General features: G+C 42.7%; 1 long non-coding RNA gene across 4 annotated transcripts in view; it reads left to right on the plus strand.

The window, feature by feature from the left end:
* The first annotated feature begins 1,386 nt into the window (after positions 1–1,386).
* LOC118690815 (uncharacterized) overlaps positions 1,387–21,115 on the plus strand; it is a 60,922-nt gene continuing 41,193 nt past the window's right edge. The window contains exons 1-6 of one of the 4 annotated variants that reach the window (XR_008508598.1): positions 1,387–1,661; positions 2,999–3,033; positions 6,471–6,657; positions 8,470–8,566; positions 17,396–17,491; positions 20,581–20,671. This is a non-coding gene — a long non-coding RNA (uncharacterized LOC118690815). The remainder of the gene's footprint in view (positions 1,662–2,998; positions 3,034–6,470; positions 6,658–8,469; positions 8,567–17,395; positions 17,492–20,580; positions 20,672–21,115) is intronic. The other 3 variants (XR_008508597.1, XR_008508599.1, XR_004980902.1) reach the window with 3 other exon arrangements.

The following is a 21,115-nucleotide window of genomic DNA, read 5'->3' on the forward strand; positions in this document are numbered from 1 at the left end:
GCTGCTCCTCTGCCCCCAAGCAGCAAGGAAGCTGCTTGACTGCTCAGTTTTAAAGGAATATGATGTCTCCCTAAAACTCTTAGGGAGGCTTGCTGAGGATATTTAAGAGGGTTGGAGTTCTGTTATTTATGGAGGGGCTGTGCCCAGGGTGTGCCTGTGCCTGTCTCTCTTTTTAGGACACCTGTTCCCATGAAAGCTGCTGTGGTGTTTTAATTCCTCACTCCAGACCACACGGGGGCCAGTTTAGCCCCCAGCAGTTTTAAATGAAAGATGAATAATTTTAAGGGTATTTTGTGGATTTATAAGGAGGAAGTAAGGAGTATACACAAAGGGAAAAAATAACAGTCTATGGCAACAATATTAAAAATAACTAAAAACCCACTAAAAATTAGAACCCCCCCCTCAGCTTTCCCTCTCCAGCTGTGGATATTGTCATTGTAATACTGCTCAGAAATGGGGTCTCTTTGTGCTGGGAGTGAAAGTGAAACGCAGATACTCTTGAGTGTAATAGAAAAGCAATGAGGAAAGCAGCACATCCAGTAATCAGGTGAGCAGAGAGGGTTTCAGCTGAGACCATCCTCTGAATATCTCAACCACGGAGTAGAGCTATGACTGGATTCAGAACTGGCTCAACATCCTGGTCTCCCTGTGGAAGGAAATATGGCTACAGCAGCCTCTATTTATTGGGATGGCATTGGGGGATGCTGGAAATTAATTGGCTCCTTGGATATGAGGAATAAAAGTAACCTTGGGTCTCTCTGCTAAAAAGAAAAGGAGAGAATCACCAAACCAAGCAACATATGAATAATAGGAGATCCAATAATGACTTAAAAAAAGTATTTAAATGCAATCAGGCAGAGTGGAGGAAAGAATAATGACATGTGTACAGTAGACACAATGTAGATTACAATTTATAACAGGATACAGGATGGAGCCAGCACTTGATTAGGGGACCATGTTACAAATTTTTCAGCATATGTCCTCTGTTTTTCTTTGCCTTGGCATAGAAGGCTGGGCACTGCTGGTAAGTAAATCAGATCATCAGAAAATGCCCATGTTGATGGGAATTGCAGGATCCAAGGAAATTAACTTGACTTGTATTTTAGACAATTCTGCCATATCCATTCCTTGCCCAGAGCTGTCAACTGAGAAAGAGTTGTGCCTGCTTACAGCTTTAATCAGAGATAAAAATTACCCCTAGTTCATGAATATGTTTATCATGGAGATAAGTCAATGGCAGAGAATAGATTCTCAGCACACAGCTCTGCGTGTCTTGCACTAAAACATGTCATATACTGATGTGTTTTGCTCTACAAATAGCACCCTCACACTCCACTCATGGTCCAGACACAGACAGAGCCTGGGCAGGGAAAAGTCCTCCAGAAGGAAGCACAAGGAGCTTTTGCTGATGAGCTTGGAGGGCCTTAAAGCTCCCTGGGTGTCTGCTTGCTGTGGCTTGGCCACCATCTGTGAACCCTTCACCTGACTGCCAGGGGAGAGGTGAAGAGGGAAATTATCATTTGGTCTGATCACAAAGGCTGTTGGGGCTCCTTTGATCATCATCCTCTGTGTCTTGAGGCTCCGTCTCCCTCCTGGATGTGTTCCCAGCTGCTGTTGTCTGGACCCAACACTTCAGGCATGGCTCTTGACCATTAAAACCAGTAAGTCAAGCTCTGTGGCGGGGTGGGGGGAAGATGTGATGTGCTATTTCTTGTGGGTGGTCAGGCTATGATAAAAAGAAACCTTTATTCATTAATAGAGTAATTTTTTTCCACTTTTAAATGTCTTTTTTCTCCCCAGCCTGGTAACATCACATCCCTCAGAGTACCCTAAATTAAAGAAAGTACTACCAGAATAACAACAAAAACAGGAATGGGAATGACACAGCAGCAAACCAGAAAGCAAATGGCTGACAAGGGATATTTATATGTTGCATGGTGTTATTTTGGCTGCTCTGTTTGTCCAAATTGCCCTAGAAAACAGAAAGAGCAAAAGCAGCTAAATGAAGCCTCCTTGAAGTTGGGGTTTTGCTGGATCCTGACGTGTGTGTGCACTGGGTGTGGGTGTATTTGTGAGTGTACATTGGGGAAGAAGGAAGATTGTTATTGTGATCTCTTTCTAGACAGGCATAAACACCCCTGTTTATTTCCAGCATGCCATCTAAATTCAAAATTAGCATAAGCTGATGGTGTTAATTGATTTATATGCATGCAGGCAGTGGTTTATCAAAGGTAGAGGGACATAAGGTCACTCCCCTAAGGGCCTCCTGGGAACAAGTATCCATCTGAGATAATATTGAGATTGGCATAGTTGGGAATATAGCTGTGTCCAAGTATGAAGAAACTGAGTTCTTTGTCATTAGCAGCAAAATAATTTTCCTATTAATATTATAATTCTCCTTTTAATAAAGGCTGCTCTCATTGAGGTCTAGGAAAGTGCCCTCCAGGTCTGCTCTGAAGTGGCCCAGGCTGCAGCTGCAAGGCTGGCTGCCTTCCCAGAGAAGGGAAAAGTCCTGTCCAATTTGCCATCTGAGCCAGGCTCTCGGAATTTTGTTCCTTTCAGGTCAGTGTACCTCAGCCATTGTGGAAATGCCAGAACGTTTTCTCAGAGGAGGTCAGCAACGACACAGAGGCAGCAGGGACCAACAGGGACTTCTTTACTTTCTGAGGAAATTTCATTAAAATATTTTCCCTGAGCTGTACCAAGAGCAAAGCCAGAAAAGGGCCATGACTTACAAGTGTAAAAGGAGGAAAAATACATCTCCTCTTGCAGTGCTGGCCCCTCAGAAGGGAGGAAAGGAGAGGAGACAGTCTGAAAATGCTGTGTCCAAAATGTCTGCTATTGCTATTGTTTTTCACTATCTATTAAAAAAAAACTTTGTTTTTTTTCATGAAAATGGGTTAATCTGAACTGAACTTTCCTTTTTCCTTTCTCTCTCTCTGTTTGTTTGTTGTTTGTTTGCCCCTCACCTTTTCCTGGGTCAATCTGGGGAATTCAGATGTGAAATCCATCTAAAAAAAGCATCCTTCACTTGTAAGCAAACCTCCCCTGCCTGGCAAATTGGGAATTTTGCCCTGTCTAGTGGGAGCTGTAGTATCTGATTGCTCTCTGACTAAGTAGGAGCTCAACAAGGCCACCTTTACACTGAACAATCCCATATATCAGAGGCCACCCCTTTGAATTCAATGGCTTTTCTGGTGCTAAGAGAGGGTATTGGAAACTTAGTCTGAAATCACACCTTTCATGTAATAAGCAGCAATGAATGGAAAAGAAAAGGAAACAGAAGGCTTATAGGATTTAAGGAGTTTCTTTTGAAGAAAGAATCCACCCTGCTGCTGATGGCTCATGTGGGTGTTGAGATGTGCAAATAAAGCAGGGTATAAAGCTGTTAGCAATGGTTCACAGCAACAGACCAGCTCCTGTCAAGGAGAAGCAGGTTAGGTAAACTTTTCAGGTGTTTGGAGGTGAATCTTTTCATTTGTGCACAGCCCTTGTTTGACCCAACTATTTCACATCATTACCAATTGCTTTGTTCGTACATATCCAACTTCCTCCTGGCGCTTTATTGGTTTCTGCTCCTGCTGACCTCTTCCAGCAGTTTAGTTTCTAACATCCTGAATGCTTCATCACGACTGTTCAGCACACCTCACCGAGGGCTGAGATTAAAAGTTGAAAAAAGAGAAAGAGTGAACACAACAGGAGAGGAAACAGAAGAGCTTTTGGCAGCAGCCTGGTGACACCCTGGGGGGAGTCAAATGGGATGAGTAACCACCCGAAATAATGGCAGAGGGGAAAAAAAAGAGAGAAGAGACTCAAACAGCAGGGCCTGAGTGAGAGAATTAGTAGGAACATCAAGCTGAGAAGGCCAGGGGAGGGGAGGAAGGCAAAGTCTATCTCTCCATCTCAGCTCTCTGTTCCAAAGAGAGACACTGAGCCCTGTTAAAATAGAAAATGGGACCATTTAGTTTACAACACTAGGCACAGATATCTTGTATTCAGTGTCTGCTGCACTCCTGGACTGAAAGTCTGCTTGGCTCTAAGGTATAAGAGCAGTCCTGGGGAATTCTGAAATGAGGACAGAAAGGGGAGAAGGTGGGAATTTTTTTTTTTAAACAGGGGAAGAGCAGATAGTGTCAGACCCACCTGCAGTGGCTGCAGGGCGCTGGTGCAGCACAGCCAACACAGCACCAGCAATATCCTCCCTCCGTAGGTGCTACAGAGCTGCATTTGTGTCCCCTCCCTGAGCACAAGGATGCAGGGACACAGGGAAAGGCTGAGAGCACATCAGCCTGGCCAGGGCTCACTCTGGCTGAGCCCAGGACCTTCTGCCTCCTCTATCCTGGCAAATCTCAGTGGGGTTATGTTTAGGCTGATCAGTACTTGCTGAAGGATAAACATTTCATTTATCACAGGGAGGATGAGATTTGGGAGCCTGGCTCCTTCTGGATAGAGTGACAATGGAAACATTCAGTACTCATGCCAGGAAACATCATAAGATTTATTTAGTGTCAATAAAAGAAAGAAATATTTTGACAAAACCAGAATATTTTACTTGGGTTAACTTTTTTTTAATAATTCTCTATTATATGATAGAAAATTAAAATGTAAAGCCAAATATTGTTGTGTCCCCCTCAAAAAGTTGGCATGGGTTCTTTAGCACAGTCAAGATCTTTCTTCTAGTTTTCTTCCAAAAAGAAGCAGAGTCAAAATGAGTTTGATGTTATGAAATGTTTCAGTGTTGATGGAAGCACCTAACTGATAGCCAGGGTATGTGTGGCTATCTCTGCTGTTAACATTACCAAGAGCCTGACCCCCAGGTGCTCTCCGAGGTTTTCAACTCAATTTGCAAATTCAGGCTTTTCTTTAGGTTTACAGTACCATGAAGCAACATAAAGTTCAGTGATGATTGGATTAGGTTTTGACAAATATGAGAAAAACATTGAGATGTAATGTTAAAGCAGAAGGAACTCCAGGAAAGAGCAACTGGAGGTCTATTTTCTATTTTGTGAACATACTGAATATGTGGCTACAGCTGCAGCAGATTCACACTGCATAAAGTCTCTAACAAAAGACATTATGTAAACTTTGCATTTGAATAAGAAAAAGAGTATTTGACCTGCATTCTTTTCTCATTAAGTATATTTTTTCTGTGCACATTCTGGTTCTTTTTTTTTTTTTTAATGCTAATGAAGAATTAAATTGTTACATCTTCAGACTAATGACTCTCATGAAGATTATTTTAACAATTCCTTCCGAGCTTTTTCAAGTCCTGTTTCATGCTTAGGAGGCACAGAGAGTTTAAGTTTCCATGTCTGCCTTTGGTATTTCAACCAAGTGCAGATTTGTGACATGTGCTGCCATGTCCCAGGGTACATAAAGCTTCACTTTGGTGTCCTTGACATCTTTGGTCCTTTTTGTGGCTATCTCATAATTCATGCAAGTGATGCCATACAACTGTAAGTTTTTCATGAGGTCATAAAACTGATTTATAGAGGTTTTCCCATAATCTCCAAGCAAATTAAAGAAGGTTGATGGAGCTATGCAACTCACTGTTGCCTCAACAATGGTCTCATTCAGAAATGACACTGAACAAGATTGAGGTATTAAGATATCAAGAATGTCCTTAAGAAGCCTTGTCTGTCTGCAAAAAAAATGTGATGCCTACAAACCAAGAAGGGCTGTTTCTTCTCTACTCTTAGTTGATTTTACCCATTACATCTACCTTAAGATTAGCCAGATAGTTTCTTACTTCACTTTCTGCTTTCAAATGGAAAAGACTGATTAATCCAATGCAGATCAGCACTTACAGAAATAATCTGAGGTTAATCTCCTTTCCCTTTTGAGATATTTGAAGTTTTAGATTATCCCTTTTACAAAAAGTATTTTATTTTGCTTTTCAGCTTTTAAAATAATTTTATTATAAGGGAAATATTCCAATAAAGAAAAATTCCAATTCCAAAAATTCCAATAAAGGAAAAGATATTTATATATATTGATATATATATATTTACCTGTATATATTTGCATATATATATATATATATATATATATATATAAATTATATATATATATATATTTAAAAACAGATATATCAAAGTATATATTTGTATATCTAAAACTGTGGGGGTTTCACATATATAGATATTAAACTATTTAAAATGCACATATATAAAAACTAAACACAAACCTCAAACTCTATTTGGAAACTGTTAAAAGTGGACATTTCAGAATTGTGGGAACTTTATTCTTCCGTCTTTATTTCTGAAGCTGTTTGTGAAGCGCTTGCATTTTGACAGAACTATATAGTCCAAGAAAATGAGCTTTCACTAAACTGCCTCCAACTTCAATATATGCCCTGTGTCAAACTCAGAGAGAGCTTCCAACCTCTGTGGCTGGGGCTGAGTGCCAATTACACTGCACCCAATGGCCTATAACTGTCTTTTTTGCTTCTGTGAATATCACTTTTCTAGTTAAAATCTTCAGGACAGCTTGCAAAGTGTCTGCTACTATTGCTCTGGAGTTAAAAGTAACCTTGAAAACATTTCTCCATGGTAGTAATCGAGGTGATTCTTCCATCCCTTCTCAAAAATGGCAGCATATCATTCGTATCTTTCCTCCTCAAACTCTGCCCAGCGGGCTTCTGAAGACCTTTTTAAGGTGGGTGTTATCCTTTTTATTTTCTTCTTATTTGAATATTTCATCTCAAACTTCACAGGGAGATGACTATCTCCCAAGTGCGTGAAACCAGTCAGGAGTGTTTTATACATTGTAAAGCATTTGATGTAATCTGTACTGTGATTATACATAAATAAGTAAAGAAAATCTTTTTTAAATCACCTTTGTATTGGGATGAGTGGTCTTTACCAAAGAGATCATACAAACTAAGAGAGCTCTAAAGGTGTGAAATTCAGGCCCTTTAAAGAGTATTTGAAATAAAACCCAGGAAGCATAGATATTATAAGTATTAGTTTTACTATTAGAGTGAGGAAATAATTAGAATTATTTCCTGAGTGATTTAAAAGTGCTAATAGAAGTATTGAGCCATATTCTGATCACACAGTTTTGTAAATTGGAAGTAACTTGATAATATGAGTTCATTAAAAGGGACAGTTCATTCAGGCACCATACAAAGAGATGTAAGTGTTTCAATAAAAGACAGACACATAACAAAACTATAGCTCAAGTCAATACTGCCTTATGGCCACTGTGTTGCAACAGGCTGTAAAGGAAAGTAATGAAATCATTAGATACTGTGTCCTTGCATTCTATTTTCTATTTACATGATAATAAACCGTTATTAATATCATCATCCTTGTTATTGTTCTAGTATTGTGAATTCTTGTTGTTTTCTCATTATTTTCCTTAAAGCCTTAGATGCTGGAATCAGGTGATCACCTAGTAAATTTCCAACTTCTTTTTTTTTTATTTAAATGTAATATCCTAGTTTTCCTAGTTGTGGGAAGAAGTTCAAAAGCACATTTTGAGTGCAGCTCAAATCACCTAATTTTATGTAACTACATCAGATGAGTCAAAGCACAAAATTTATAAAATCCAGGCAGTGTGTGAAGCACAGAAGCTGCCCTGAAGGTCCCAGCATTTAAATGAAACTAACTCCGTTGTCGCCAGTGCCAGTAATTACAATAGGCCTGGCATTTCTTGTTACCCTGTGAAATTACCTGCAAGGCCTTTTCATATTGTCCCCATGCTGTTGTTTTCATGCTCAGCAGAGCATTCAGAGTCAATGATGGGCAGCTCTTGTGTGTGACTGCGAATCGTGGGGCATTTTGCTTTGGACTCTATAGAAAATCCTCAAGGTGTTTATTGACAAATGCTTCCTACGAGCTGCTGTAATAGAGAATTCTCCTCTCCGCCCGCTCCCCAGTTCCTACAAGGCCAATCTCCTCCACATCTAGGCATGCTGTTGCAAAAAGAATATATTTTTTCCAGTAGCCTCCGTAATGTGCCTTCAACAGGAGCTATGGATCAAGCGTGCTCCAGACCAAAGGCACTCAGTCCTCCAGCTCGGAGCTGTGTGTTGCCATTTCCCCTCCATTTGTTTCTATGGAGCTGACTGTGTGTGCGGTCATCCATAAGGGTGCTGAGATACCCTGGAGAGAGGAGGAATAGCTGCAGCTATTTTTCATTATTATATACTTCACTTCGTAATAAATGAGATCCATAGCATGTGAACGCCGCTCTTGTAGATCATCGTATCGGCAAGCACGAGGAACCTTGTGTGCCGCAAAGCTAAATAAAATAAAGTAAGTAATCCCGAGAAAAATAGGCTGGGGGGCGGCCACTGAGTGTTCACAGTGCATCCTGTCAGCCTGAGAATGACCTCAGGACTTGCAGCAGCAAGAGAATGTGTAGTTTAAAAGCTAAAGCCATGGTCTTCATGCCTGTCTCATCTCTATCTCTATCCACACACAATGCAGAAATGTACAGACTTGCACTTCCATTGCCTTGCAGGTGTCTTTGGGATAACAGGGACCAGCAAACAACTTGTGACCCAAGAGGGAAATAGCAGCAGCAGCAACTGGGCTCTTCTCCAAAGCTCGTGATAATGGTGAGTGCTGAGCGTCTCTATAAAGTAGGGCAGATCAGATGTGGACTTTTCAGGCCAAGTTTATGACAAATCTAGTTTTGCACAACCCCCATGGTCTTGCAGGTAGGGCAGGTATTTGTCTGCAGTGCAACACAGCAGATCTGGATGGTCCTGCTAAGAGTCCAAAGTCAGTTTCTCACCTGTTAACATTTTGACCAATAACCCAAAGATGTGAGCTATTGAATACCCAGTCAGTGCTAAAAAAATTACAGATATCTATTTCCTGCATGGCAGTTGTAATTCAGGAGAGGAACTTTGGTGTTATTTCCATAGGCCAGTGATGTTTTGGTACCTTCTGCCTTTGTAAAGTGATCTATTTATTGGGAGGCATAAGGAACCAGTCCTAAAGCTGGGTTTGGTGTACACAAGTGTTAGCAGGAGTCTCCAAAATACCAAAACTTAGTTCTGGAAAACCACACTCAGAGTCATAAAAAGAGTGAAAGAAGGGAGATAGAATAAAATGTAGCTCTTTTCTGGAGGTGAGGATTTTACCTTACAGTTTATTTGGCATTATAACACTTGTAAAATCACAAACAAAAATTTACACACATACACACACAAACAGAATTCTCCCGCTGTTCTAAAACACAGTGGTTTTCTTCACTGTTTCCTTGGGTGTGAGTTGAGAGGATTCTGGTTTGGTTAAACTTTCTGCCTCTCAGATAAAAAACAGCAGCAATTTTCTGCTTGAATTTCTCTGTGACTAAATCCATTGATCATCCTTTCTCTCAGTGAGTGAGGAGTGTGTTTTCTCTTTAATAACTACTATCCTTCTCCCTGAATATTTTTTTCTCTCCCCTTCAGTTGTTTGTGTTGTGTTGGTCAGTCCACTGCACTATTCCTCTGAGAGACAGAGAGAGCGCAAAATTGAAGTTATTTTATGCTTCGTCTCCCTCGGTCCCAATTTTCAAATCTTCATGTCAATTTTCACACATCAGTGTCATATGGCGAATGCTATGGAAATTTCAGTGGGGTCCTTGGGACACAATTTATACATGACCCCCTATTCCCTCCCCCAGCCAGGCTGCAGACCCTGCCTTTACAAAGAATAAGTGGATTTATAATTAATGTGGATTTTAAAATATGAGTACATTTGGAAATTTTCCTATTTGTTTGCCTCTGTTGCAGTACTAGTTCAAAGGAATACAAGCTCTCTCTCTTTCTCCTTTCCAACCCTAATAAATTGGCCAAGTTAATTTAAAATTACCTTGTGTTGAAGTAAAAGATCAACTCATTATTAACTTTACTTTTTTCCCTAAAAGTTATGCTGATGAAGGTTTATCAATGAAATAATTTGGTAATCACCAGTTAGCAAATGCACTCATTGCCACCTACTTAGGTGGGCAAGGTTAGGAAGAAATGGAACATGGTGAGCTTGGATGGGCAATTATATCTTCTCTTAAATTAATGAATGTGCATGGTGTTAAGAGTCCTTGGTGAGTGAAATCCTAGGAGAAGATACAAAGGCTCAGCTGACACCAGAAGAGCATTTCAATCATTGACCTTAAAATGGGCCCCTGACATCAGAAAGGGGTCCAGTCACCTGCTGAGTTTTACAGTGTTAATTATCCTCTCTTTGGGCAGTGAAGGGATGACAAGTTTTCCAGGTTACATCTCAAAACATCTGAAAACTAAAGCCATTTGTGGGGAGACCTAAACTGCACCCAATCCCCACTCTAGATTTTACTTACAGATGGTACCAAGGCATCACAGGTACCTGATTTTCTGTGTCACCCACCACCAGCACCTAGAAAAAGATTTTCTACAATCAGTCATGAAGTTTTGGATAGTTTGTTTCAGTTTGTTCTTTTTCTCTTTGTCAAAACCAGCAAACAGTAACAGGGAAAACCTAATGCCTGACTTTGAAAGAGCTCCATCTTCCCTCCCATTTTTTTGTGGACACTCAGCACCTCTTGCAGATTCCCTGCTCTACCAAAAAGAAATTTTTTTTTTATCCTTCAATCCCTTACCTATCCTTCACGTCATCTTTGTCTGACTTTTTTTCAGTTTTGGAAAACTATCTTAGGAATTGCAGTGGTAGTAGAATGGTTGAGGGAGCTTTTCTTCTGAAAAACTCTGGGGACTGGGCTTTGCAATGCAACCTCTCATCCAGGAGGTGTAGAAATCAGAATCACATCATCCTCCAGTTTATTTAAGTTGCTTCAAAGCCAGCTGCAACGTGTACAACAGTACACTGAAACCCTCCACCAAGCTTGCCTTCCCTGGTGATTTTGTGTGCAACCTCTGGATGAGATAGCTTTATTGGAATTGTTGTCCTTCTCCAATGTGGCCAGGGGGAAATGAACTGGATGAGCATTTTCTGTGCCACACAGGGACCAGCCAATGCACTCCACGTGTGTGCAGGTAAGAACACACTGCAGTTTGAAGTAACATGACCCTCAGAAGGGCTGCAGAAAATATATTTGTTTGGCATGCTGCCATTTTGCTGCTGGCTGCAATCTTATCACCTCTCCCAGTCTAGGTCAGGGGAACCCCTGCAGAACAATTCAAGAGGGGAAAAAGAGCATCTGTAGGTCCTGGGGCTGCCTCATCCCTTAAGGTGCTGTTGTTTCTGGAGGCACCACTCAAGCAAAATCAGAGTTCCTCTGAGATGCTGAGGGCTGCAGGGATGGTCTTATGTAAAGCTGAAAGCTGTAGGAAATGTTCACTGTGAACCTCGTGAAGATCTCAGTTTTTTGCCTTGCTGGAGAAATTAATCTTGGAAGGAACAGTGACCAAGATTGCCCCAGTTTATCCAGGACATGCCCATAGCACTTCTCTAACAAGTCCTGTGGTGGTGGATGAGGTGCAAACTCAGACAACTTTGCACCATGCAGTCACAGGACCATCAGTTGAGAGCTGCAAACCTGCTCCACTGAAAATCAGAATTGCCTGTATCTAGGGTTAAATGAGGCATTTTCACTGCTGGAACAGCCTGCCTTACGCTGATGTAGCTGGCAGAAGGATAGAGCCCTCAGCTATATTGTATATATTCCTGTAAAGACAGGGGTAATCCACCAAATTGAGGAAATAGGACATAACTCAGAGAGTGGGCACGTGCCTCTGCGTGTGTGCCTGCATCTGGGTGTGTGAGAGACAGAGGGAGAGATGAGATATATGGGGAAATACATGAGAGATGAGGCTGGAGAGATAATTTCCAGAAAATACAGCGACCATCAGAAACTCTGTCTTTCCAGCTGGAGGGTTTTGCAGTGCTGGTGCCTCTCTCTTAACTTGACAGCTCCACTCTTAGCCCAGCTCGTAGTTGCTGCCTATAAATTTAATTAGAATGGGGGTAGGGGAGGAACAAGCCTGCACAGCACTTGGCACAGCTCTGAAAATAACCAGCTTTAATACCTTTGACATTGAAGCACCTGCTAAGGGCACAGGCTGCTGTACAGCTGACCCACCCTGCTCTGGAGACAGCATGTGTCACTTTGCTTGTCCTCAAACCGTGCAGCCCACCCATAACCCAGGGGATGTGTGCATGGCTCTGGGGCTGGGCATCTCCCCAAGCACCACCAGGCAGCATTTCATCCTGGAGGCACCTGGGAGGGACACCAAGCACCCCTGAGCATGTGAAAAGGGAGCTGCTCAGGCACTGCAGCGTGCCTGGTGTATTTCATTTTCCTCTCTCTGATGTAGTGGGCTATTTTCTGTGTTTGCAACTAAGTGCTGCACTGCAGCCAGCCGTGAACATTTCTGTTGGCCCAGCTGGCCTCTTGTTTTAATGCTGTTCTCAGGGCTCTCCCTGGGTAGAGCGGGGAAGTAAACAGATTGGAACTTTGCCCACACATATATATTTAATTGTGAGCTGATTTTGTGCTAGGGAAATGTAATAGACCCATCACTTTAGGCAGACAACTCCCAGCTGAGGCAACAGGTTAGAGATTTTCCCCACTTCTGGAGCTTCCTGAGATGTAGCAGGTCTTATAGATGTAGATCTCTTTGACAGAGATTGAACCTTTTATACTGTTTCTGGTAAGCTCTAGGCAGTGTGGAGGCAATTTAGGGATTTGAGGGATATTTGACCTCTATCCTATGCATGCTGTGGGGATGTGCTTGTGATCATGGCTTTGGGTCATGTTTGGAGATGTCTCAGCTGAGAAAAGAAAGTCCCTGAGCTCCTCTCATGGAGTCCATCAGTGACCCAGTGTCAGGATGCAAATGAAACCTGGACCACACCTGACCCTTTTGCCACCATTAAGTGGCACTGAGGCTGCTGCTAGAAACACTTTTCTAATGTGTAATTCGATTTTTTTTTTAAATTGTGTTTGAATCTAACCCAATTTTAGTTCAATTCAAGTTAGCCAAATTCAAATCAAGATCAGATTGAATTCCTGAGGGTATTGAAATCTGAGAGTATTTTCATATCCTCCAGGGAAGGACTCATTGGACCTGAACTTAATTTGAGGAAAAAAAGGCTTCAAGTGTCTTGACATAATCTTCACAGAACCATGGAATAGGTTTGGGTTGGAAGGGTTGCTTAAGCTCATCTAGTCCATGAGCACAGGGACATCTCACACTAGACCAGGTTGCTCAAAGCCCCTTCAGATCTGACCTTGAATATTATCACCCTCTTTCTTTTTAGGGGGTGTTTCTTTGTATTGCTCTGTCTCAAAGCCCTGCAAGCTGCTGCATTTGCTCAGACCTGAGGATGAAGCAGCACAGGAGGCTCTGAGCAGGGCACCACGCCAGGCAGAGGGGTGCACACAGCCTTTGCATACACCACGCAGGACCTGAGAGGGCAAGACAAAATCCATTTTAAATATGCAATCGAGTCGTGCAATTTTCAGCCTATTCAGGCTTAGCAAATGCCTTTGAGGGATCAGACTACCAAGCACCACAAGTACAGTTGTGACTATGCACCAGCCTGTAATGCAACAGCTCTGATGTGAAGTTATTACCGCAGGCACAGTGTTGATACCTGTGTTAAGCCTCTGAGCATTGCCCAGTGTGAACTATGTGTTTCCACAAGACTGAGCAGACCCAGACAGAGCTGATTGCTCTTGCAGTTAATAAAAAGCACTGCACTTTCTCTCTTGACAATCCCGACACCTGAGTGCTTCCTACGTATGACAGTTAGCACATTCTGGTTGCTCAGTGGCCTGTGAGAAATGAGCCTCTTCTCAATTTAGTTCCTATCATCAGACAAGCAGTACACACAATAAAAAACACACCTTGACAGTCAGCCCCCAAAGTAGCCCTGGGGACTGCAGGTCCGAACTTCCCTTTCTCTCCTACACAAAGCCATAAACCAGATGGAATTTATCGGGCTGGGCTTCCTTCAGGTAAATCAAGGTAACTCCACCAAGGTCAAAGGAGTCACTCTGGTCAGGGCAGAATGGCCTGGAGGAGGGGAACCTCTGCTGACCCCACCACGTTTCTTCTCTAGATGGGGCTTGTCAAGCCCCCCTGACTTGCACTGGTGGCCATGGTTTGCCACAAGGTCCCCTCAATCAGAACAAGGTTGAAGTCCTGCCTCCGCCCATGAGCTGAGGAGCTGACCTTCTCACAGCAAAGAACACAGCATGGGAATGATGTCCCTTTTTCTCCAGGAGGCTGAGGAAGGCCACAGGGCAGAGGGGCTGGAGGGCTGGACCAGCAGTGGGTGGAGGGTGGCTGCTGCAACAGGCTGTGCTCCAGCCAAGCCCAGCTCATCAGGTCATGTCAAACGGAGCTAATATAAATGTCAGTGTGCTGCTTTCCGTCGTGAAATCTGTGTTTGTTGTACTGCAGTTCATTTTCAGTCTTCCAGCTCTATGGATGCTATCAGCTGACATGTCTGGCTGGTATCCTCTGCCAAAAATACACACACTCTCAACATTTCTCGGGAGTTGGGTTTTTTCCCCCCCTCCCTGTGACATGCTGATGTCAAATTTCTTCCTGGCTCTGTGATACACAAGACTGTCCACACCTACCAGATAATGAGTTTAACATTTCAAGGACAGAAGCTCTCAGTCTCAGTGAGACACGGCGTGGATGTGCAGGCCTGATTTGGGGTAGGTGCCAAAGGTAGCAGGGCTCTTTTAAGCTTTTTTGGCATGTTCTCTCTTAAGATAATCCAACCCAACAGAAACAGATGTGTATAGCTCAGAGTACCACTGGTATTCTTGTCACAGTTAAATACTTTGTTGTTGTTAACAGCAGCTTAAATTCTTCTCCCATTTTTCCTTGCTTTTAGAATAAATTCTGTTCTTCTGAGCACCCAGGTCTCAGTCTTCTATTTTTGCTGCTCTGGTTGACTCCAGGCTCTTCATCATCTCCCCACCCTATAATTTTATGTTGGCTTTACAAATAAAAATTCTTACTCTCTTCCATTCTGCTCCTCCACCTTTCTCTTGGCAACCTTATCTGCATATCCAAACTCAAGCATCCATGCTCTGACAATGACTCACAAGCCTACTCTGGACTTGTTTCTTTTTGTCCAAAACTGAAACTTCATGCAGTGCCCTTAACTTTCACTCACTCATGGTGAACTCTCATCTTAAGCTGACCATGAATTTCCAGTTTCCTCCCCACAAAATCCAGCCCCTTTGCCTCTCTCTCTCTTTTTTTTTTTTTTTTTTTTTTTCCTAGCACAACCTGGAACTGATATTTGTTACTAAGGCTCCAAATGTAAGGAATTTTTCAACTGGGACACCTCCCTCTAATTTATTACCTACAGAATGTGTCTATGTCTTTCTGAGTTTCAGTTATAACAAACAGAAAAGATGCTGTATTTACTGGTGCTCCACACCAAACTCTTACAGAGGTTTAGAATTACTTGGATTTTATCTGTGGAAACATTCTTTATTTTTCTGGACAAATTGAACCACATGTATGTTTTTCCAAATTACTCTGGAAATGTAATTTCTCCAGCTTATCAGTCTGACCAATGTATGTTTTGCTTTCCTTCTTGGAAGGAAGATATTTCTCCATGAGAGTCCTTCTGCTTCAACAAATGCAAGTAAATCCTTACTTTGAAGACACTCTTCTGCCTCATTCTTTAGCTTGGTCTGATGAGACACTGGTGATCCCAGTCAGGAGAAAGGCAGCCAAGGAGCCAGAATCCTGTCCACCCTCCCAGGCTGGCTCGCTAGGACAGACACACTGTCTCCTCATGACAGAGAGAAGTCTTCTCTTCCCTGGATGCAGCTGCATTTTAGGCTGGTGCACGTTCTCCTGATATTTCTCCTGTTCTTCTGCCAGCTCCTCTTCCCTTGGTTTTGTCTGAGCATTTCCTGGGACAAGAGCAAGATTTTTTATTTCAACATCACCAAGTTCAGCAGGCTCCCAAACCTCAGTGCTGAGGACTGTGAGATGCCTCATGCAATGCTGGTAATCAATAACATAAATTAGAAAATAGTTATTAAATGGCAGTAGGGGAGCAGAAAGGGACAAGAACCAGAAAGTTCCAAACAATGTATTTGAGACACCCATGCTTTGACCTTGATAACAGGTGCATCAAATAGGAGTTGCACTTCCACGGGGGTCCCTTCCCACCAGGGATATTCTACAATTCTGTGGTTGTTGCACTAATGTTTGCAGAAATGTAGGGTCACCAGGATCAGAATCCATTCTTCTGGCCAGTGAGTGACAGCAGTGTTTTTATTTTGGCAGGCCAGCATCATTCCAGCCACCAGCACAAGGCAAAAACATGCACACACAGAGCACCCTCCTGCCCGTGGCACCCTCCAGACATCCCACCTCACCTGCTGACACAATCCTTCAGCGCCCACCAAACCCAAATGCAGCTAATTGGGAGGTGATGACAGCCAGGGGATTGCTGGATTTGCGTGCTAATTTCTCTATTTTAGCATCACACAGCCCAAGTACAGGTAAAATGAGACTCTGCACTTCATTCCAGAAGTGCACTTCATTCCACTTCATTCCATTTCCTGCCTTCTCCATAGTACACATGAGCACACATACACACACACACACACACACCCCTTTTCTCTCTTGGGCTGTCCTGAAGCCAAAAATCAGCTGGAGATTGCATTACATGTGCTTTCCAAAAGGCTGGCCAACAACTTCAAGGGGCAACGTTTTGGTTTTTTTTTCCCTCTTGCTAGGACAGGGCTGCAAACTGCAACTGTAGATGGGTCTTTAGAAATCACAGCAACCCAGCTCACGTGGGGAAAACAGCTCTTTCCACAGGCTGGGTTACAGCTTCCTCACACTTTTTATGCCAGGGCTTAGGATGGATTCCTGGCTCTTGTACCACGTGATGCTGTTGAAGCTCTGTTTCGAGTACCCAACCTCCTCCCCTGTTCTACCACTGGCATCTGCCCCTGCTCTAAGTCTACCAATTATTTCCTTTAAGTGTCAGCAGCACACCAGACACACTGAGATATAACCTTTCTCCTAGTTGATGCTGTTAAACTATTACTTGAAACTGAAGTTGCAGTTGACAAGTGCTACTTCAGTCACTAATAACTACTTCAGGCGTGCTAGTGGTGTCTTGGCTCTTAATGCTGTGGCTCAGGGCTCAGGGAGTGTCTTTACAGGTCACTTAGAGCCATCCATCTGATCTGAAACAAGATCAGTCAATCTCTCCTCTGGCTCTGTGCCTTGCTTGCCAGGAGGTTCTGTCTAGGGCTGCAGCAGGGGCATACTTTGCATTTCTGGGTGGCTTTAGGGGCTGCTCAGGTTCCAGAAGATCCTACTTTGGGATGTTCCTGTGAACCTGTGGGCTCCAATTCCTTGAGGTTGAATACAGCCTTTTCAAGGGAGAAAGATCTCCTTTATTTTCCTGCATCAGAATTTACTTTCTATTTTAATCTTCTATTTTTTTTTTCCAAGTAGTTTCTGTGTTCAACAAACACCTTCCCGAGAAAAACAAGATTTCTGCATGGATGGAGGATGAGCACTCAGACACACAGCTGAATGCTACAGCAGCAGGTAAGGAATAGCTTTCCTTTCATTTCCCACTCCCCTTTCTTCAGGCTCAACCCTTTCAGTCCAATCAAAGTGCCTGAGGTATCTCAGACACAGAAGATTCAAGTCTGGCAGAGGTCACAAATATTTCCTTTACATTTTGGCAGGCTTTTGGCACAGTCTGAGGATAAATTTTGAGTGGGGTAATATAAGGCAAGGGCAGATCATCAGTGCCTTATGCCCTGTTACTGAAGAGAATCCTCTCAGAGATGCTAAACCCAGAACAGCCTCCACTTTTCCTTTGTCTCCTGCATATAAGAAGCTACAATGTGGTATAACAAACTAGGTCTGGCTTTTCAACAGAAAAAGGATATGTCAGGTTTTAAGTCTCCTTGACATGACAACATCTTCATCTAAATCGTGAAGCCATCCTTTGGATAGCCCAGCCTTGGTCTAATGTCTTTTAGAAAATGATGCTCATTTAATTCCTGAAATGTGAAATCTAGGTCTCAGGTCAAGAGCATAGATGCTGTTTAGCTGAAAAATTTAGATCCATCAGACTGTCTGCAAGAGTCTGCAACTTTTCAAACTTTAGATTGCAGCTAGACTCTTACTGCTATATATAGTCTTTTGAAGAGTAGCATCTAAATAAAAATACCCTTGAAGTACAGGGCACTTTTTATGCTCCCACCCTCACAATTTTTTAGGAAACAAAAGGCTTCTTCAGGGCCACAACTTGTCTGCACAGAACAAACAGCCAGACCTCAGCTAAAAGTTTATTCCTTTTTTCACTCTTTATCCAGCCCTGAATTCTTCCCTCAGGCAGGATTTTGATGGGACTTGATGGGAGAATCCCCTAAGACAGGCAGGGTCAGATCACACAGATGAAGGGACTTGACAATATGGGAGATATGGAAGCACCTCAGCCAGAGCAGGGCAGCTACTTCATGGGAAAAATAAACCAAGTTCTTATCTTAGTAATTGTAAGGACAAATTAAATCTAGTCCCAAGCAATCAGGACTCACCCCTTCACTGTTACAAGATGACAGACCTCCAGCCAAGCCACATATCCTTTGGTAGAAGAGTGATCAGCTGAATCTCTTGTCAGGCAGATTTCTAATTCTCATAAGATATGTTGGTTATGGGCAGGATATTTCTACAATACAGGGAAATTTTCATCCTCAATGGGAAACACAGCTGGGCCAAAGGAAAGCTTGTGTGGCACCTGTATCTAGAACAGATCACACACACATATGATCTTCCAGAAGGCAACAGAAACTCCACTCATATGGCAATTGTGTCTTTATATCCTCTCTATGTGTATGAATTTATGGTTGTATGAACAGCCATATCCAGTTATTGAAGTATTTGATGATCCAAAGTGCTCAAGGCCTTCTTATTCCATCTCATTCACAGTTAAAGTTCTGCACAACCTTTTTACTGGCTTTCAGCCTGCCATAAATACAAATGACTTGCCAATAAAAGCTGGTATCTCCCTCTGTCAGGAGGACTATAGCATCGTTGTTATTTAAGAGGTGGCAGTTTTGACACAATTCTTATTTAAAATTTGTAAAAGGAAAAAAGATGATGTAATAAATCTGCATGTTCTTCCTAAGCAGCCATTGAAAGTGGATGCTCTTCCCCTTTCCAACAGCATCAGCCGTTTAATGTTTCCTGAGTTGTTTTTGCATGAATTAGGGCGTTGGAGTGAAGCACTGTCAGTTACAAAACCACGCTGTTGTCTCCAGCTAATTTTGCGTTAGTAGCTCTTTTAAACTGCTAAATCTAGTTTTTAGTGTATGATCATTTTGTTTAGTGATGGTGTAAAACAGCTGCTACTTTTCTGATGAGTTGCCTGTTTTCCATTTTATGTCTCTGCAAGATGTTGGGTTTCATCATGGCCCCATCTGACAGGCAGCTGAGAACAACCTGTAAAAAAACCCTCCAAAACACAACAGAAAGCAAAGAACCCCAAATCCAGGGGTCCAACTGCCCCTACAGCCAAATTTCAGAGTGATCAGTCCTTCTGTCTTTACTGGTACCCTCAGACCATCTCGATTCTACACTAGGATGATGTAAATGAGGAGAGCAGGGTGAGAAGGAAAGCAGGAAAATCGCTGCTCTAAAGGGGAAAGTGAGTGGCCATCCAACACCCCCAGACTGTTTCTGGGGGGCTGGTTCAGATTAGGATGGCTGTGCTTTTTGTATCCTTGCTGCTCAGGCTGCTACTCCCTGCTCTCTGCCTGGTTATGGCCAGAAGGCTGAAATTATGGCTTGGATGAAATTATGGCTTGGGGTGTCCTTCCAAAGTAATTAATCACTCCGCTTTCCTCAGATGCTGCTTGCAGCCACTGCTTCTTGAGTGTTGTTTTGCCATTGAATTGTTTGGTGCCAAACTCTTCTCAGGATGTGGCTGCTCATGGCTATCAGGAGAAGGGAGCAAGGCCCAGACTGTTCATGACTTAGTTACCCCTCACTGACATTTCAAGGGGCCTCTCTAAAGCAAAATCCCCATCACCTTTGTGAAAGTTGTTTTGCGTTTGGTGCTCACCAGAGGTTCTCATGAGGAAACACTTAGTGGTCACCCCGTAGATATTTGCTGCTGACTTTCCCAACCAGGCAAACAGCCCTGCTTCATTCAGTGGCAGAAAGCTGAATGGTTGTCTTTGATCTTGCCTTATCCCCTGTATCCTGTGGGCTGGCATTTGTTCCATGTGTTCCAAGCAAGAAAATGACAAAACTCATAAAGGAAGCACTCAGAGAGCTTCTCAAAAAGGTGAAGACTAAGATCTTTCCAATAATAACCCACACTCCATAAAAAGATCTTAGATTCTGGATAGACAATTGGAAGCAGCTTGCCTCCCTGATTCTTCCTTCCTTTTGCATTTACTCTCCTCCTCAGCACAACTCAGGCTTTTCCAAAAGCAGTCCAGCCCATTGAACAGCGGTGGTCTAAACTGTTATGGAGATCTTAAACTGCTGAATTGTTACAAGCTGAAATTGATTGCAACTGAAACTGTGAACTGAAGTGCTGGAAACAACACAAAGAGAAGTGGGGAAAGGGTACGAAAGATCTTGCTTTATTATTTTGGGTTTTTTCCCTCTTTTGTAAGATTTCTGAACAACTTGGCCTTGATGAGTTCTGCATCTCTCTCAAAAGCTGTTGGACTGTTTTTCCTGGTATTTTCAACACAAACACAAAAGGTATGCTTGGTTTGTCTTCCAATGTGCTGGTTGCAGTGTAATTTCTAAAGAATTCTAAAAGTCTCCTTCAAAGTCAGATCCAGAGGGAAAATCTATGATGTCAGATCCAGAGGGAAAAATATTATTAAATTTACTCCTCCTCAAGCTAAACCACCCCCCGCCCCTTTTTTTAGCTTTCCAAACCTAAAAATCTTCTTAGCCTGTTTCACTCTTTCACTTTGATTTTATTTGCACCCTCATCACGAGAGCATCTGAACACCTTGGAGTAGTACATTAAGCAACGTGAGCAACATCTGTCACGTACGGTTTGCTCGCTGTCTCTCAGCATCCTTAAAATGAATTTACGGCTTCTGCAGGATCAATAGTGCTGGAGACAGACAGTCTCTGTTCATCCTCAGAGCTGGCACAGTTTGGGTGAGACCCTTGTGATGATTCCCCCAGCCT

Source organism: Molothrus ater, chromosome 13 (genome assembly GCF_012460135.2).
Source record: "Molothrus ater isolate BHLD 08-10-18 breed brown headed cowbird chromosome 13, BPBGC_Mater_1.1, whole genome shotgun sequence".
Classification (NCBI taxonomy): domain Eukaryota; kingdom Metazoa; phylum Chordata; class Aves; order Passeriformes; family Icteridae; genus Molothrus; species Molothrus ater.